The sequence below is a fragment of the Mus musculus genome, chromosome 1, assembly GCF_000001635.26.
Source record: "Mus musculus strain C57BL/6J chromosome 1, GRCm38.p6 C57BL/6J".
Lineage (NCBI taxonomy): Eukaryota > Metazoa > Chordata > Mammalia > Rodentia > Muridae > Mus > Mus musculus.
Window position 1 is genome coordinate 64505769 of NC_000067.6, and position 15907 is coordinate 64521675.

The window sequence follows — 15907 nt, forward strand, 5'->3', positions numbered from 1 at the left end:
CAAGACTCCACAGAAATTTCTCTTTTCTTGTCAGGAGATGTTGTGATTATATAAAGATAAATAGGTATAAGAACATGTTCTATGGGAGCGTGGTGAGGTGTTGGGGAAGGGGGAGCCTTAGCTGGCCCATGTCAAGGCATCCCTTCTCCCTGAGGGACCAGCCACATGATGGTATAGTAGAAAATAGAGTTTATTCAGGGCATGGGAAGGGGAGTTAAGAGAGTAGTAGAGGCAGAGAAAGGCAGAGAGGAGGAGAGAGTAGAGAAGTAGAGGCCGACCCTGACTGAATGGAGAGGTGGGGAGGGAATCAGGAGAGAGGGGGAGCAAGGGGGCAAGAGGCAAGAGAGAGAAGCAGGAGTAAGAGAGGGAGGAGGGGCAAGCAGCCCCTTTTATAGTGGGCCAGGCCTACCTGGCTATTGCCAGGTAACTGTGGGGGTGGAGTCCAGACAAAATACCAACATTCCCCTAGTTTGTCTTAGTTAAAAAAGAAAAAGTTAGAAAGAGGTGATAGTGAAGCAGGGATAGGGTCGTCGTGATATCCATGAGGACATTCACTCTCTGATGCCAGATCTGGCGCACTTGGCTTTGGGATTCCAGAAGCTTCTACAACTCTGAGAAGTAGTCTTAAGTCAATCAACTATTGATGTTTTGTTACGCACGATGATGCTTGTTATTATTATAGCCCAAGCTGACCAAGCCACAAGGAGGTATTTACATGTGTGATTTTGTTGTATTGCGTGGTTCTTCCACGTGCCCCATTTTATCCTTGAAAGTTCAGCTAGGCCGGGGCGTGGTGGCAAACACTTTTAATCCCAGCACTCGGGAGGCAGAGGCAGGCGGATTTCTGAGTTCGAGGCCAGCCTGGTCTACAAAGTGAGTGCCAGAACAGCCAGGGCTAAACAGAGAAACCCTGTCTCAAAAAACCAAAAAAAAAAAAAAAAAAGAAAAAAAAAAAAAAAGAAAGTTCAGCTAAGATCCAAATGCATTCTATCCTTCTTACGTGCTCTGTGTGGACCATTTTCATACTCTCCCATGAACTGCAGAAATCTTCCTATTTCCACCGTTTCTACAGCTACATGTGTGTGCTATGGCACCTGGCTCTTACATAAGTGCTGGGGATCTCTGAGCTTGGGTTCTCATGCTTGTATAGGCAAGCACTTTATCCACTATGCAATCTCCCTAGCCCCTAGGTTGTAGTCTTTAATAAGATGAATAAGGTGTGTTTGATAGCTGTTCCTGGTTGTCAACTTGTACATCTGGAATGAACTCAATCCAGAAATGGAGGGCACACTTGTGATCAAGATCTTGAGACTGGAAGACACAGGCTTCTGACCCAGGTCTTGGCATGGGATAACACACGCTTTTGATCTAGAGCTTGAGGCATAGCAGCCTTGAAAAGCTTAGGCCCAGGCAAGGTAGTACACATCTCAAATCCCAGGAGACTGAGGCAAGGAGATCTCTTGAGTTCAAAGCCAGCCTGAGATAGAGCAAGTTCCAAATCTAGATGTGGTGGCACACACCTCTAATTTGGTGCATACCTTCTTCTGGAGGCCCACATAAGGACAACGGGAAAAGGAAGGCCTTCTTCTTCACCTGCTTGCACTTACTTGCCAGCACATCTGTTGGGACCTACTTCTTCAGGATTCCAGTTTAGACAGAAGACCAGTAGAAACACCTACCCTCGTGGGACTGAGTAAGTACTGGATTCTTGGACTTCCCATTCAGTTGCCCATTGTTGGGTTAGTTGGACTGCAGACTGTAAGTCAGTCTAATAATTTCCTTTAATATATAGAGACATTCCATACGTTCTGTAACTCTGGAGAACCCTGATTAGTACAGTGTGTCTCAGGTAAGACTGGAAATTGAAGCAAATTTTAGAAGAAAGTGGGGGAGTTGTCATAGTTACCTTAGGCTGTCAACTTGACATAAACAGAGTAACCCAAGAAGAGAGAACCTCAACTTAGGAATTGACTAGATCAGGTCGACCTGTGGTCATGTGGTCTATGAGACAGTTTCTTAATTGCTGACTAATATAGGAGGTCCATCCCATTGTGGTGTGCCATCTCTAGGCAGGTGGGCATGGGCTATATGAGCAAGATAGTTGAACAAGATAGCAAGGGTGGCAAGCCAGTAAGCAGCATTCCTCGTGGATTCTCCTCTCAAAACCCTGCCCTTGAGTTTCTCTCTTGGGTTCCCTTGATCATAGACTGTAACCTGTAAGCAAAAATAAACCTTCCTTTCTGCAGGATGTATGTAACTTATTTTGGATTTTATAGGAACCTAGTTGAGAGTTGAATTTTTTTTAAAGACTTATTTACTTTATGTATATGAGTACGCTGTAGCTATCTTCAGACACACCAGAAGAGGGCATTGGATTACATTACAGATGGTTGTGAGTCACCATGCGGTTGCTGGGATTTGAACTAGGATGTCTGGAAAAGCAGTCAGTGCTCTTAAACTGCTGAGCCAACTCTCCAGCCCGAGACTTTGAATTTTTAGAGACCTTGAGCTTTTAAGGTGTTGAACTTTTTAAGGACTATGGGGCTTTTAAAACTGGACTATGTTTTATATTGTGTTATTAATATGAGATCTTGTAGTCAAAAAAGAAAAGAAAGGTTATAAAGTTATGTGTTTGCATGTCAAAATTGACAAAGGCTGCAATATCATAGTTAGCTTCAGCTGTCAACTTGACAGAGACCTAGAGTCTCCTAGGATTCACAACTGAAGAATTGCCTAGATCAGTTGGGCCTGTGTCTGTAAGGTATTTACTTAACTACTTACTATTGGAGAGGCCAGTACACTGTCCCTAGGCAGGTGAACCTGGGCTATATAAGAGAAGGAGCTGAACAAGAGATTGACAGCTTCAGTCAGAAGAGTCCTCTGCGGTTTCTGCTTCAACCACAGAGCTCCTGCATTGAGTTCTTGCCCTGGCTTCCTTTGTTAAATGACTGTAACCTATAAATGGAAATAAACCCTTTCCTCCCCAAGTTGGTGTCATCCATGATGTTGTTCATACTGACAGGAAGCAAATTAGGAAGAAGTTAATTCTACAGGTGCTGGGAGAAGGAAGAACTGGAGTGAAGACTCTCTAGCGGAAATACACACTGCATGATTGAGAAACGTCCAAGAGGCCAGGAGGTGTGGAGCAAAGGGTCTGAGAACGCAGAAGGAGGAGAGGCAAGGCGGGAGCCTTATAGGACTTGACCAAGACTGCCGTTTATTCTGCCTGAAGCAGGCAGTGGGAGCATAAGTAGAGGAGAGCCATGGTCTAACTGTTCTGAAATTTATTCCGGTCACTGTGTTGAGAATAGAATTGCTGTGTGGCCAAGCCAAAAGGAGAAAAACCTGTTAAGGGGTAATTATAGGTGAGAGATACTGCTGCTGCCGCCGGCCAAAATAGTATGAACAACGGAAGGCAGATTCTGGATTTTTGGACCTTGCTGGGTTGGGTACGGGGTGTAAGTGATAGAGAAGAGCCAAGAATGATGCCAGAGACTTCTTTCTGAGAGGCTACACACTGGAGTTATCATGAGGACAGAAGATAATGGCAAAAGAATGCAAAGAGAGGTCAGCTCCGAAGATATATACATAAATATAACATTTATACAGACTGAGCAGGATATTTATATATATGTGTGTGTGTATAAACATATATATAACCTATACCTTATATATACATACATATATACCTTATATGTGTGTATGTGTATATGTGTGTGTGTGTGTATGGTATATATGTACATATATATAAGGCATATATATATGTGTGTGTATATATATATATATATATGGTCATACACACACATATATATAAACATATACACATACATATATATGTATATATGTACATATACACATACATACATATATATGTATATATGTACATATACACAGACACAGGTAACATCAATTAAAGAAAAAGAAGCCATGGATTTAAAGGTAAGCAAGATAGGGCTACATAGATGGAGGACTTGGAGAGCACAAAGGGAAGGGGAAAATGGTGTAATTATATTAAAATTTCAAAAATGTTTAAAGAATGCAAATAGCAAGACACGAGCAAAGAATACAAATGTGGTTGCCTGGCAACCTTCCATTGGCACTTTCTGGTAAGATAGAGCAAGCACAAGGAGAGTGGGTGTCTGTGAACTGAAAGAAACTGAGTTCAGCAGAGGGGCACATTTCAGATATGTTCATTGCTTCTTTCCAACACTCCTGATGTAACAGCAACATTGCAACAAGGAAAAAAAAAAAAAAAGGACAGAAACCAAAGTCTCTGCAGCTAAAAGTGATTTAAAAGAATTAGACTCTGAACATGAAAAACTTCCAAAACTGCTTAAAATGATTTGCCTATACTTGTCTTTTTATATATTGCACAAAAATAAAGTTTATGAGTTAAAAAATCTACGCAAAAAAACTCTAGAAGTTTATCAATAAATATAATTTGGTGACAAGAACTCATGTCACAGTTGAAAAGACAGTTAACTTTTTCTTGATGCAAAAATATCCATTTAACTGGACACAAAGGTAAGGCAATGCCTACTGCCTTAGTCAGGGTTTTACTGTTGTGAACAGACACCATGACCAAGGCAACTCTTATAAGAACAGCATCTAATTGGGACTGGCTTACTGGTTCAGAGGTTCAGTCCATTATCATCAATTCTGGAGCATGGCAGCACCCACCAGGCATGGTGCAGGAGATGCTGAGAGTTCTACATCTGTTCCAAAGGCAAACAGAAGACTGGCTTCCAGGCAAGAGGGTCTTAGAGCCCATGCCCACAGTGACACACATACTCCAACAAGGCCATACTTCCAAATACTGTCATTTCCAGGGCCAAGCATATTCAAACCATACCACCTACTATGTCCTGTCACCTCCAGAGGGTCAGTGTTGTGCATTGGATATGGGTCTTTTCATTTCACCCTCAAAACAATCCTTTGATGTCACTGCCATCATTTCCCCTTTGAGGAAATTTAGATATCTTTTGTATGTTCTTTATGATCTTTGTACTTTTAAAAAATATGTCAGTTGTTATTTAATAGAAAAAAATCAGATATTGCAAGTTTGGTTTCAAACTACCTCATTAAAGTTAATGTTGCATAAAGCAAATTCCACACTTTTTGTTGTTGTTGTTGTGGTTGTTTCCAAGTGCAAGTAAGAGTCATGTTTACTCAACAAGTGTGTCAATTCACTGTTTCTAAAAATAAAAAATGGGCATACCTTTAGTGGTTAATTTTGATTGATGGGATTTAAAATGAATACTAGACATGGACATGAGGAATTCTCTAAATTAGGTTAGCTGAGTTGAAAGGACCTACCCTAAATGTGGGCTGTTCCTTTCTCTGTGCCAGTGTCCTAGACTGAATAAAAAGGAGATGGTAGCTGAGCACCTTTGTCCATCTCTCTCTGCTTCCTGACTGGGACCGCAATCCTACCTGCCACCTTCTTCTCCTGCCGCCCTCTGCACCATGTTTCTGACACTGTGGACTGAACCTTCTAGCTGTGAACCAAAACCTCCCTCCCTCAAGTTGCAGTGGCCAGGTATTTTTTTTTTTCTCACAGAAAGCCAAGTAATTAGCATAATGCATTAATGTCAAAGTAGCTCATTGTTTAAAATTGCTGCGCATCATCAGAGTCTTTAGCGAGTAGTAATGTTTTTTTCTGGTGGAAGGTTTTGCCTGGATGTTGAAGGCTGCTGACTGGCAAGTTGCTTGCTGAAAGTAGGGTGGATACAGAAATTTCTTCAAATAAGAAGTTAGTAAAGTCTGGAAAATATTAACTCTTCTTTTCACGAACTACTTCTGTAGCCTGTGAGGTTGTTTGGTAGCATTTGTTCGTTGACCCTTCCAAATAACCCAGGCTGGTCTTGAATTGAGAAATAGCTAAGGGTAACTTTGAACCCCTGATTGTCCTGTCCATCTTTCAAGTGCTTGAATTACAGGAGAGTGCCACCACACCCAGATATGTATGTATGTATGTATGTATGTATGTATAATTATACACTATTGTATATATGTACAATGTATTTATACATGGCATACATAAATATAAAATAGATATAAAACTATGTAATTTTAATCACATTAAATTTTTTCAAATTAAGAGCCAATATTGTCAAACCCTATCACTGCTTTCCTAACTAAGGTTATCTAATATTCACATGTGTTATCATTTCAACATAGCTCTCAACATCTTCATCAGGAGTAAACTTTTTTATTTTGTTTTGTTTTATTTTATTTAACTTATTCAGTTTACATCCAGATCGCTGTCCCCACACCCAGTCACCGCCCCCACAGTCTCTTCCCCTCCCCCCAGGAATAAACTTCTTGAGATAAATCTCTTGAGACTATTACCTTTGCTCATCCATAAGAAACAGCTCATCCATTATAGTTTTATCATGAGATTGCCGCAGTCCAGTTCCATTTCCAGGCCTTTTACTTGAGCTGCTATTTCCAATACATCAGTAGTGACTTCCCCCCTGAAAGTTCAACTGCCTCACAGCCAGCTGTGAGGACTTTCCTCATGTTAATAGAATAGATTCACCTTAATATTGATTTTCTTGTCATTGGCTCTTTATTTTAGACCTCATAACTTACTGATTCATTGTGTTAACACTGAAACATCACCAAAATTGATAAGAAGTACAGTTTGTGGCTCTGACACTATTAGTTGGTTTTGACTACAAAATATTAGAAGGCACAGTATACATGGATGTACATACCCCATGAATAAATACAAATGAAATACCCACCGTATTTCTATTCTTCATAAGAGGAATGTGTATTCAGTAGATTTGAGGCCCTTTATTTTCATATTTGTGTAGCATAAGAGTAGCAAAATATAGCAACCCTGTTTTACTCTTATTGTATACATTTTACATGAATAAATACACATAAAATGCATCCATCGCCATCCTCAGCTGGAGTTACAGGCGGTCAGGAGAGGTCTCGTGTGGGGGCTGGGAAACAAGCCAGAGCATACACTCTTACTGACCCCAAACAAACTAAGTCCTGGGAAGTTCAAACTCATCTTCTGCAGCTTCCTCTCTTCTCTCTGCCTTTGTAGAAGTGAAGAGAGGTGGAGTCTTACTGTGGATAGGTCTTGGCTAGGAGACTATTGGACTGGCACCGTTGCATCTACTACTTAGTGGCTTGGTACAAGAGGCCTAGCTTTCAGCCTCTCCTGACTTTTCTACACGCTGTTCTCCCTACGCTTAACGATTTTCAGGTTTTGATTTAAAGCAAGAGGTGCATTCATCAATCTTCTTTTCCCTAGAACACCTTCAGGGTACTGGAGGGAAACTAACTGGTCTGATTTCAATGTTACTATGTCTCAGGGACTGGGAAGGCTGGAGGAGAGGAGGATACCGGGAACAAACAGTCTGAACACAAATGTTTACTGATTTGAGTTGACCGATATGAATAAGGTTCATGACACCCCAAAACAACATAAGATAATAATGAAGAAGTTTGAATTTCTGTGAGAATTAACAAAACGTGACCCAGAGTCACAAAATAAGCCGGTATAAAGACGGCTTGGATGTATTTGTGACACACAGGATTGTCACACACCTTCAACTTGAAGGATCTTCAAATCACAATAAAATAGGTGTAGTACACTAAACTGAGATAGCCTTGGAATTCCTGACCTGAGGACAAATCCTTAGTGAGGGCCTTCCCTGCCTGTCCCCATCTGTCACCCCACATCTAGATGCTCTCTCTACTTAAGTCAGCCTCTCCTGTGTTCAATGGTTTTCTTCCCCTCTGCTCAGGCCAATGAACAGACAAAGGCTATATTAGGGCCAAGGAGGGTACTGAGGCTAAAAGGATGATTAAAAGCTTGCTCCTGTCTTTGAGGTATTTATAGATTGTGGGTTAGACAACTGCATGAATGGGTAATAGTGAACATGCATGATAGATGCCCTGCTTCTCTGCTTCAACAAGTTCTGATATGGAAGGGACAATAAAAACCAGCCCTGAGGGGGAGAGAAGGGTGTACGTTAAACTCTTTTGGCTTCCTCACCTTGTATTACAGATCTGTGCTGGCTAGATTTATGTCGACTTGATACAAATTGTAGTCATCTGAGAGGAGGAAACCTCAGTTGAGTAGATGCCTCTGTAAGATTGGGCTGAGGGCAAGCCCGTGGAGCATTTTCTTAATTGGTGATTGATGCTGGAGGACCCAGCCCATTGTGGGTGGAGCCATCCGTGGGCTGGTGATCCTGGGTTCTGTAAGCAAGCAAGCAAGCAAGCAAGCAAGCAAGCAAGCAAGCAAGCTAGCAAGCAAGCAAGCAAGCAAGCAAGCTGAGCAAGTCATGAGAAACAACCAGTAAGCAGCAGTCCTTCATGGCCTCTCCATCAGCTCCTGCCTCCAGGTTTCTGCCCTGTTTGAGTTCATGTCCTGGCTTCCTAAAGTGTAAGTCCAATAAACCTTTTCCTCCTGAACTATTTGGTCGTGGCGTTTTGTTATAGCAATAGACACTTTAACTAAGAGAGGATCTTTCCAGTAAGAATCCCTGAGTGTAGCGACCCACTTAGGCAGTGTTTCAGTTATAGATTTTCACATCTTGGATGATGTAGGCCACGAGAGCATATGGTATTTACTTAATCTTGAACTAAAGATGGTAGACCAGGTTATATAAAAGTTCTGAAGATGATTCAGTTCCAGCTTCCTGTGAAAAGCACAAGAAATTCTGATACACCGTTACAAAGGCATTTTCTACCGGCCGGGCTCAAAGCCTCAGCTAAAAAACAAAATGCTTAACACCATGCCATAAACTACAGAGAAGACAGTAACATTTACAGAGCATCTGACAGTAATATACTGCAGGTTTGGTTCATGAACAGTCTAATCCAAAAGATCACAGATTTGTTAGGAAGGCTGTCTTAGTTAGGGTTTTACTGCTGTGAACAGACACCAAGACCAAGGCAAGTCTTATAAAGGACAGCATTTAATTGGGGCTGGCTTACAGGTTCAGAGGTTCTGTCCATTATCATCAAGGTGGGAACATGGCAGCATCCAGGGAGGCATGGTACAAAAAGAGCTGAGAGTTCTACATCTTCATCTGAAGGCTGCTAGCAGAATACTCGCTTATAGGCAGCTAGGATGAGGGTCTTAAAGCCCATACCCACAATGACACACCCACTATATCAGGGCCACACCCTCTAATAGTGCCACTCCCTAGGCCCAACATATACAAGCCATCACAGTCACCTTCATTCACATTTGAGAATATATGTGCCAAAGGTCTCTTGTCTTAAAAGGACACCAGAACTGAGGATGACTCTGTTCCAACCAATGGCTTGTGACTGAACAGACTTTTAAAAACATCTGTTTGCTTGTTTGGGAGTGGGGTCATGTGCCAACAGTGAATGTGGCAGTCAGGGGACAATTCTATGGAGTCAATTGTCTCCTTCTACTACTTGGACCCTGAGGTTTGAATTAGGTTCAAACTTGGTGGCAGCTGCTTTTACAGGCTGAACCTTCTCATCAGAAGTGTTTTGATGTGATTCCCAAATGCAAGGCCCTTATACAGAGGAGGCATAGACACACACACACACTCTCATCGACATCTGGTTATTAAAAAGACATTTCCCAGGCTGGTGAGATGGCTCAGTGGGTAAGAACACTGACTGCTCTTCCAAAGGTCCTGAGTTCAAATCCCAGCAACCACATGGTGGCTCACAACCACCTGTAATGAGATCATATAATAAATAATAAATAAATCTTCAGGCCTGAACGACTGGAGCAAGTGTGGCTGACCGGAGGAAGCAGAGGCCCTAAAAATTCAATTCCCAACAACCACATGAAGGCTTACAACCATCTGTACAGCTACAGTGTACTTACATACATAAAATAAATAAATCCTTAAACAAGGTAGGGGGCAGGGCGGTGATAGCTCACACCTTTAGTCCCAGCACTTGGGAGGCAGAGACAGGTGGATTTCTGAGTTCAAGGCTAACCTGGTCTACAAAGTGAGTTCTAGGACATCCAGGGATATACAGAGAAACCCTGTCTCAAAAAAAACAAAAAAAGAAAAAAGAAAAATATGCAGAGAAAAAGGACATTTACACTCAAGACTCTTGTTGTGAGAGGTTCTTACTCTCACTTGTGGGAAAGTGGGAAGATTAAAAAACACTTCTTTTCAGTTCTAGGAATGTCTTGCACAGCGTGGTGACTGGAATTAGTAATAATGTACCATACACTGCAGAATGGATTTTTTTGAGACAGTTCTCACTACAATTTCTTTTTTAAAAAAGAATGTTTGGTAATGAAAATGCTAACAGCTTATTGAATCAATTCACATACATCAAAACATCACTCCCTGCTTTGTAAATATTCACAATTTTCATTTGTCAGTTATACCCTCACAAATATGGGGGCAATCCCAAGAGAGTGTAATGCTTTAGCATTTTATTATCAACAGAAATAAAGTTTCAAAGTAGAAGCAAAATAGAAATGTATTTCTCCCTTCCTATTGTCACTACACAAATGAAAAATGTCTCTTAAATTGCTGCAAAAGGGTGTATGAGGAGGAACCAAGCCTTGATGGGAGGAGTTTTAAATACAATGATCTTCGCCTTCACCCTATTCGTAGATAGATGTCACTGATGCAAGTGTAACAGAAAATGAAAACTTGAGAAAGTCTTTCTAAGTGTCTGAACACATACGTCAGATACCTCCACATGATTAATTAGAGGAAGCCCAGGAACTCAACACTACAGGCTAAACATAATGTTACCCCTCTCAAATGTAGACCCTGGCTGTGTTTTCCGTACATAGTATCCCATACCTGGGTTTGGCTAATCAGGATTCCTGCTAGGGTGTAAATCTGCTCTGATCGATATCTTCCAGTGTTACCAAAACATCTCTCATGACAACAAACCCAAGCACAGAACCGTTTTATCTAGAGACACATGAACTCCTGTGTTAAGACTGAGCTATTGCCTGTGGTGGTTTAAATAGGTAAGGCTCCCATAGATTCGTGTTTGAATGCTTAGCCCATGAGGACTGATACTATTAATAGGTGTGGCCTTGTTAGAGGAAGAGTGTCACTGTGGGGGTGAGTCTCCTATGCTCAAGATATGTCCAGCTACCCACATGGGTAGCAGGTAAGCAGCTCTGTCTTCATGTGGGTCCCCCAAACAACTGGAGCAGGGGCTGTCCCTGAGCCTGTTGCCTACCTGCCTGCCCCTGGATCCCACACCCCTAAATGGACACCCTTGTCTGGCCTCAGTGGGAGAGGATGAGCCAGGTCCTAGTTCTAGTCTAGTGCCTAAAGGATGGGCAGCAACTGCATGTGCAGGGTGGGGAATTGGGGGATGGGAATGGGATGGGGCTTCTCCATCTAAGGGGAATGGATGGAGGACTTATGTGAAGGGGTACTGGGAAGAGAGGAAGGGCTGATATTGAGTTGTAAAGTGAATAAATAAATACATTTAATTTTAAAAACATATGTCTAGTGATATAGTCTCCTGCTGCCTGTGGATCAAGATGTAGAAGTCCTGCTTCTCCTGAACCATGTCTTCCTGCATAATGGACTAAACACCTGAAACTGTAAGCCGACCCCAACTAAATGTTTGCCTTTATTTTATTATTATTATTATTATTATTATTATTATTGTTGTTTCTCATTAAGGATGGTTGTGAGCCACCATGTAGTTGCTGGGATTTGAACTCATGACCCCCAGAAGAGCAGTCAGTGCTCTTAACTGCTGAGCCATCTCACCAGCCCAATGTTTGCCTTTATAAGAGTTGTCATGGTTGTGTTGTTTCTTCACAGCAATACCATCCAAACACTAAGACACTGACCATTTGACCAGTTTTATTTATATACTGGAAGAAACCTCAACTATTCTTAAATATTCTCTGGTCTTTCTAAAATACATTCCATGATAAACTTTAGTTTATATCGACCAGTGTAAAGGACTAGTTCTCCAATCCAAGCGGCAATCAATGTGGACTTAGCTCTCTGCTTTATTTCAGGAAACATTGCGTGGCATGGATAAAGCCCGAGGCAAGATGCTCTCTCTTGCTTTGTGTGATTCCTACCAGCCTTGGGTATTTGACTACCCGTTTCAGATGGAGACTAGCATGGTCATAAGCAGAGTACGTACAGGATTATAAAATGGTAGACCTGTTATCACTGCAAAGCTCAGCATCTCAGGGTCACTAACCCTGTTTGCTCATGGCCTTCTCTGGCTTCTTTCCAGAAGTCTCAGCAAAGGGGCAGGGTGGAGAATAAGAAGCACGTGTAAACAACTGTATTATGTGGCGGGTGAGATAAAAATTCATTTAATGAAAGGAAAGCTGACTGGAAAATGGCCGTCCCACCCTCTACTTCACCCTTCTCTTGTCTTTCAGTGCCCACCAGAAAGGCAGCTGTGTGGGAGCCATGCCCGGCAGCAGAGCTGCACACAGGAATACTGCACCTCTGAACTCTCATACTTCTTCCCACTGCATGCCAAGTCCTTTCTGAACCTGTTACACAGATGTCCTGACTATTTCTTTCTCTTTTTCCCCACAAGAACTGCCTTTGAGATTGACTATTCAAAATACTCATCATTTCTCTCTTCATGGGAATTACATTTTCTCTTCCATGATATCTGACTTGCTCTTGATTTTTATATCCCTGTCTAGTGGAACTCAGAAGTGACCATGTGATTTGCTTTGGCCAATGATGTGTCAATTCTACATATAAGCTTAAGAAATAGATTATATAATTATCCTTATCCCTTCACAAAATTAGCAATGTTTCATTCAAAGGCAAGACCCATTGGTTTGGATTCCATTATGAGAACAGCAAAGAGGAGAATTACCTACATATCAGACCTGTTGGGTAAGAAATAAACGGTTAACATGAGTTGTGGAATACTTGTGTAATTTGTTACTGCATGATAGCCTAGGGTGACAGATTTACTCCCTGCTTTGGGGTTGCAAAGCTCCTAGTGGCTTCTTGAAAGGAAGTTTTTGGTCAGCAGGGCCTCATTGTCTGGAAGCAACAGAACGTTGGACTTGAGACAATACTTGAAATCATTGCTATTTTCTCCCATTTCCTAATGCTTCTATTAACAACTCCAGCTCCGGGGGCAGAGAAAACACATCTCCTTCTGGCTTCCATAGGTACACACACACACACACACAAATACACATAATTAAAAATAAATCTTTTGGAGGAAGAAAGTAAGATTGTGCTAGAGAGATTGCTTAGTGTTAAGAATACTTGTTCTCTTGCAAAGGACCAGGGTTCAGTTTCTAGCACTCACATTGTGACTCACAACTATCTCTAACTCCAGTTTCAGGGTCTCTAAAGCTCTCTTCTAGCTTCTAGACGAGGCACTACATACACATACTGCACTTACACACACACAGATAAAACATTCATACCCATAGAATAAAAATAAACCAAATTTAAAACTAATTAAATAAGAAAGAACAAGGCACTAAAATGACCCAGTGGTGATCTGTGTGCATGACCAGGACTTTACAACTGGGCATCACTGAAGGAAACTGGCAAATGAGCAGAAGCTTCGAATGGAAGACCTTTCTTGTGTCTCTCTCACAACAGGAGAGAACATGTCTACCATCAGAACTTTACTAGCTGACTTCATAACTTTCAAGTGAATGCTCCTTACCCATGCTTGTGTGCTCCTTTCCTGCATCTGGGAATGGTTTGAAGATGTGGTCTCCAGCTCCTTTTACAAGCTCAGGCACTGGCTGCCTACTCTGCTGGGTCTGCTGTGTTCCTCCATCCACTTCCTATCTTCCAATTGAGATAAGTTATCTCAGGGGCTCTTATTTCCGTTCCTGCTCCCATGTTAATGGGAGGGGGGGTTTGCATTATTTTCTAATTGACAGTGTAACTAATTAACACCAACTTAATGGCTTAAAAACAAAACATGTTTATTACTTAAAGTCCTGAAGGGTTGAAGTGCAAAATTCATCTCATTATGCTAAAATCAAGATAGTAGGTGGATCTGCTCACCTTCTGGAAATTCTACCAGACACTGTTTCTATTGGCTTTTCTAGCCCTTGGAAGCTGTCTGCTTCTTAGTTCATGGCCTCATGCTCCATCTCCAATGCTAACAGGAGAGCAAACCCTGATTCCTCCTCTCTGACTTCCACTCCTCTTTTTCTTTATAAGGATTGTTGTGATTGTCTAGCCACTCATCCCATGAGAATTGCCTATTTCAAAGTCCTTACTCAATAATATCTACAAAAAATACTTTCTACCAGATAACATAAATATTTAGAAGTTTTAGCAATTAGGACATGATCATCTGTGAAGAACATTCCAGTGTCAGTGTCTGAGGCAGTCACAGTGACCTTGTCCTTGGAAAGTGTTCTGCAGACTCTAAGAGTAGGCTGCTGTGGGAGGTGTTTGAATGGCTATTTCTTTCCTTTGAAGAAGATGGAGCAAGCAGCGAGACAAGGCCCAGCAGACAGCACATACATATCCATTAATAGTAAGCTAAGCCCTGGGGCACTGAGACCCTGTTCTTTTGGGTCAGCATTTGTATAATGCTGTTGCTGCTGCTTGTAGGGCCATGAGGATACTTGTCTTCTAGCTGCTTTGAAGACTGCATACGTATTTAAAGATACCTAAGGTCCATGTGGAACTCTCCAGTTTCTTACTTTGTTATCTTCATGGATAGATGAGGCTTTTGAAGCCTTGGGTTTGTACAACTTCAGGGAGACCCCTGCTCTGCCTCACACAAGGTCAGGAAAAGCAGAGCAAAAGCATGCAGTCGACCACTTTGCTTGACCAGGAGCCCAAATAGTTTCTGCCCTGACCCCAATCACAGAGACGCTTCTCACATCTATTTCTGATATAAATATACTAAGAGCATAGATATCATAATAGAAATAACCCAATCTCAATAAAGCCCTCAAGCCATTCATGAGGTTATGACTGACCCCCCCAGAAATGTTTTTTATAAACCCCACTAGTGCTTGAGGAAGAAGCTAACAGTAAATATGAGAATAACATGAACAAAAGTGGAAAAGGAAGTAAGGGACATGAAACGTGTTTTTAAAAGAAGTGCATGTAAAGATTCTGAAAACCATGCATACCACTTAGTAACTGGGTGCTAGCTGTGAGCCAGCAGACAAGGATGAGAAAAGATGCAGTGATGCAACACATTTTTTAAAACGTGACTTATAAGGCAAGAAAGCTGACTCGATGGTTAAGATCATTTGCTGCTCTTGCAGAGGACCTGGTTCCATTCCCAGCATGCACATGGTGCTCCACAACTCCGGTAATTCTAGTTTTAAGGAATCCTGTGCCCTCCTTGAGCCTCCCCAGGCACCAGGCATACATGCGATGCATACACATACATGCAGGAAAAACAACTGTATGCATAAATTATTTTAAAATATTTTTTAAAAAAAATCATTTATAGCTGCAAGTTCTAAACTATTCTCAAGCTCACAGTCAGATCGTCTATGAGTCTATTAAGCATTTTCACAGAAAGAAGAGGAAATTGAAGACCAAAGCCATTGACAACGAGGCCACAATTTGAAAACCCAATAGCTGGAGGAGCTAGAGAAAGTACCCAAGGAGCTAAAGGGATCTGCAACCCTATAGGTGGAACAACATTATGAACTAACCAGTACCCCGGAGCTCTTGACTCTAGCTGCATATGTATCAAAAGATGGCCTAGTCAGCCATCACTGGAAAGAGAGGCCCATTGGACACGCAAACTGTATATGCCCCAGTACAGGGGAACGCCAGGGCCAAAAAAATGGGAATGGGTGGGTAGGGGAGTGGGGGGGTGGAGGGTATGGGGGACTTTTGGGATAGCATTGGAAATGTAATTGAGGAAAATATGTAATAAAAAAATATTTAAAAAAAAGAAAACCCAATAGCTAGAAGGCAGCCTAAAGAAGAAGAGCGTCACTATTTCTAAA

At 41.7% G+C, this 15907-nt stretch overlaps 1 long non-coding RNA gene across 2 annotated transcripts; it reads left to right on the forward strand.

Annotated features, from left to right (window-relative positions):
* Window positions 1–11032: 11032 nt before the first annotated feature.
* Window positions 11033–12858, forward strand: Gm36148. 2 transcript variants are annotated; one of them, XR_373467.3, is made up of 5 exons: window positions 11033–11109; window positions 11461–11554; window positions 11984–12106; window positions 12211–12275; window positions 12362–12843. It is a non-coding gene; the product is annotated as a predicted gene, 36148 (long non-coding RNA). The 2 variants fall into 2 exon arrangements; XR_865486.2 differs by lacking the exon at window positions 12211–12275 and having other exon boundaries at window positions 12362–12858.
* Window positions 12859–15907: the final 3049 nt, after the last annotated feature.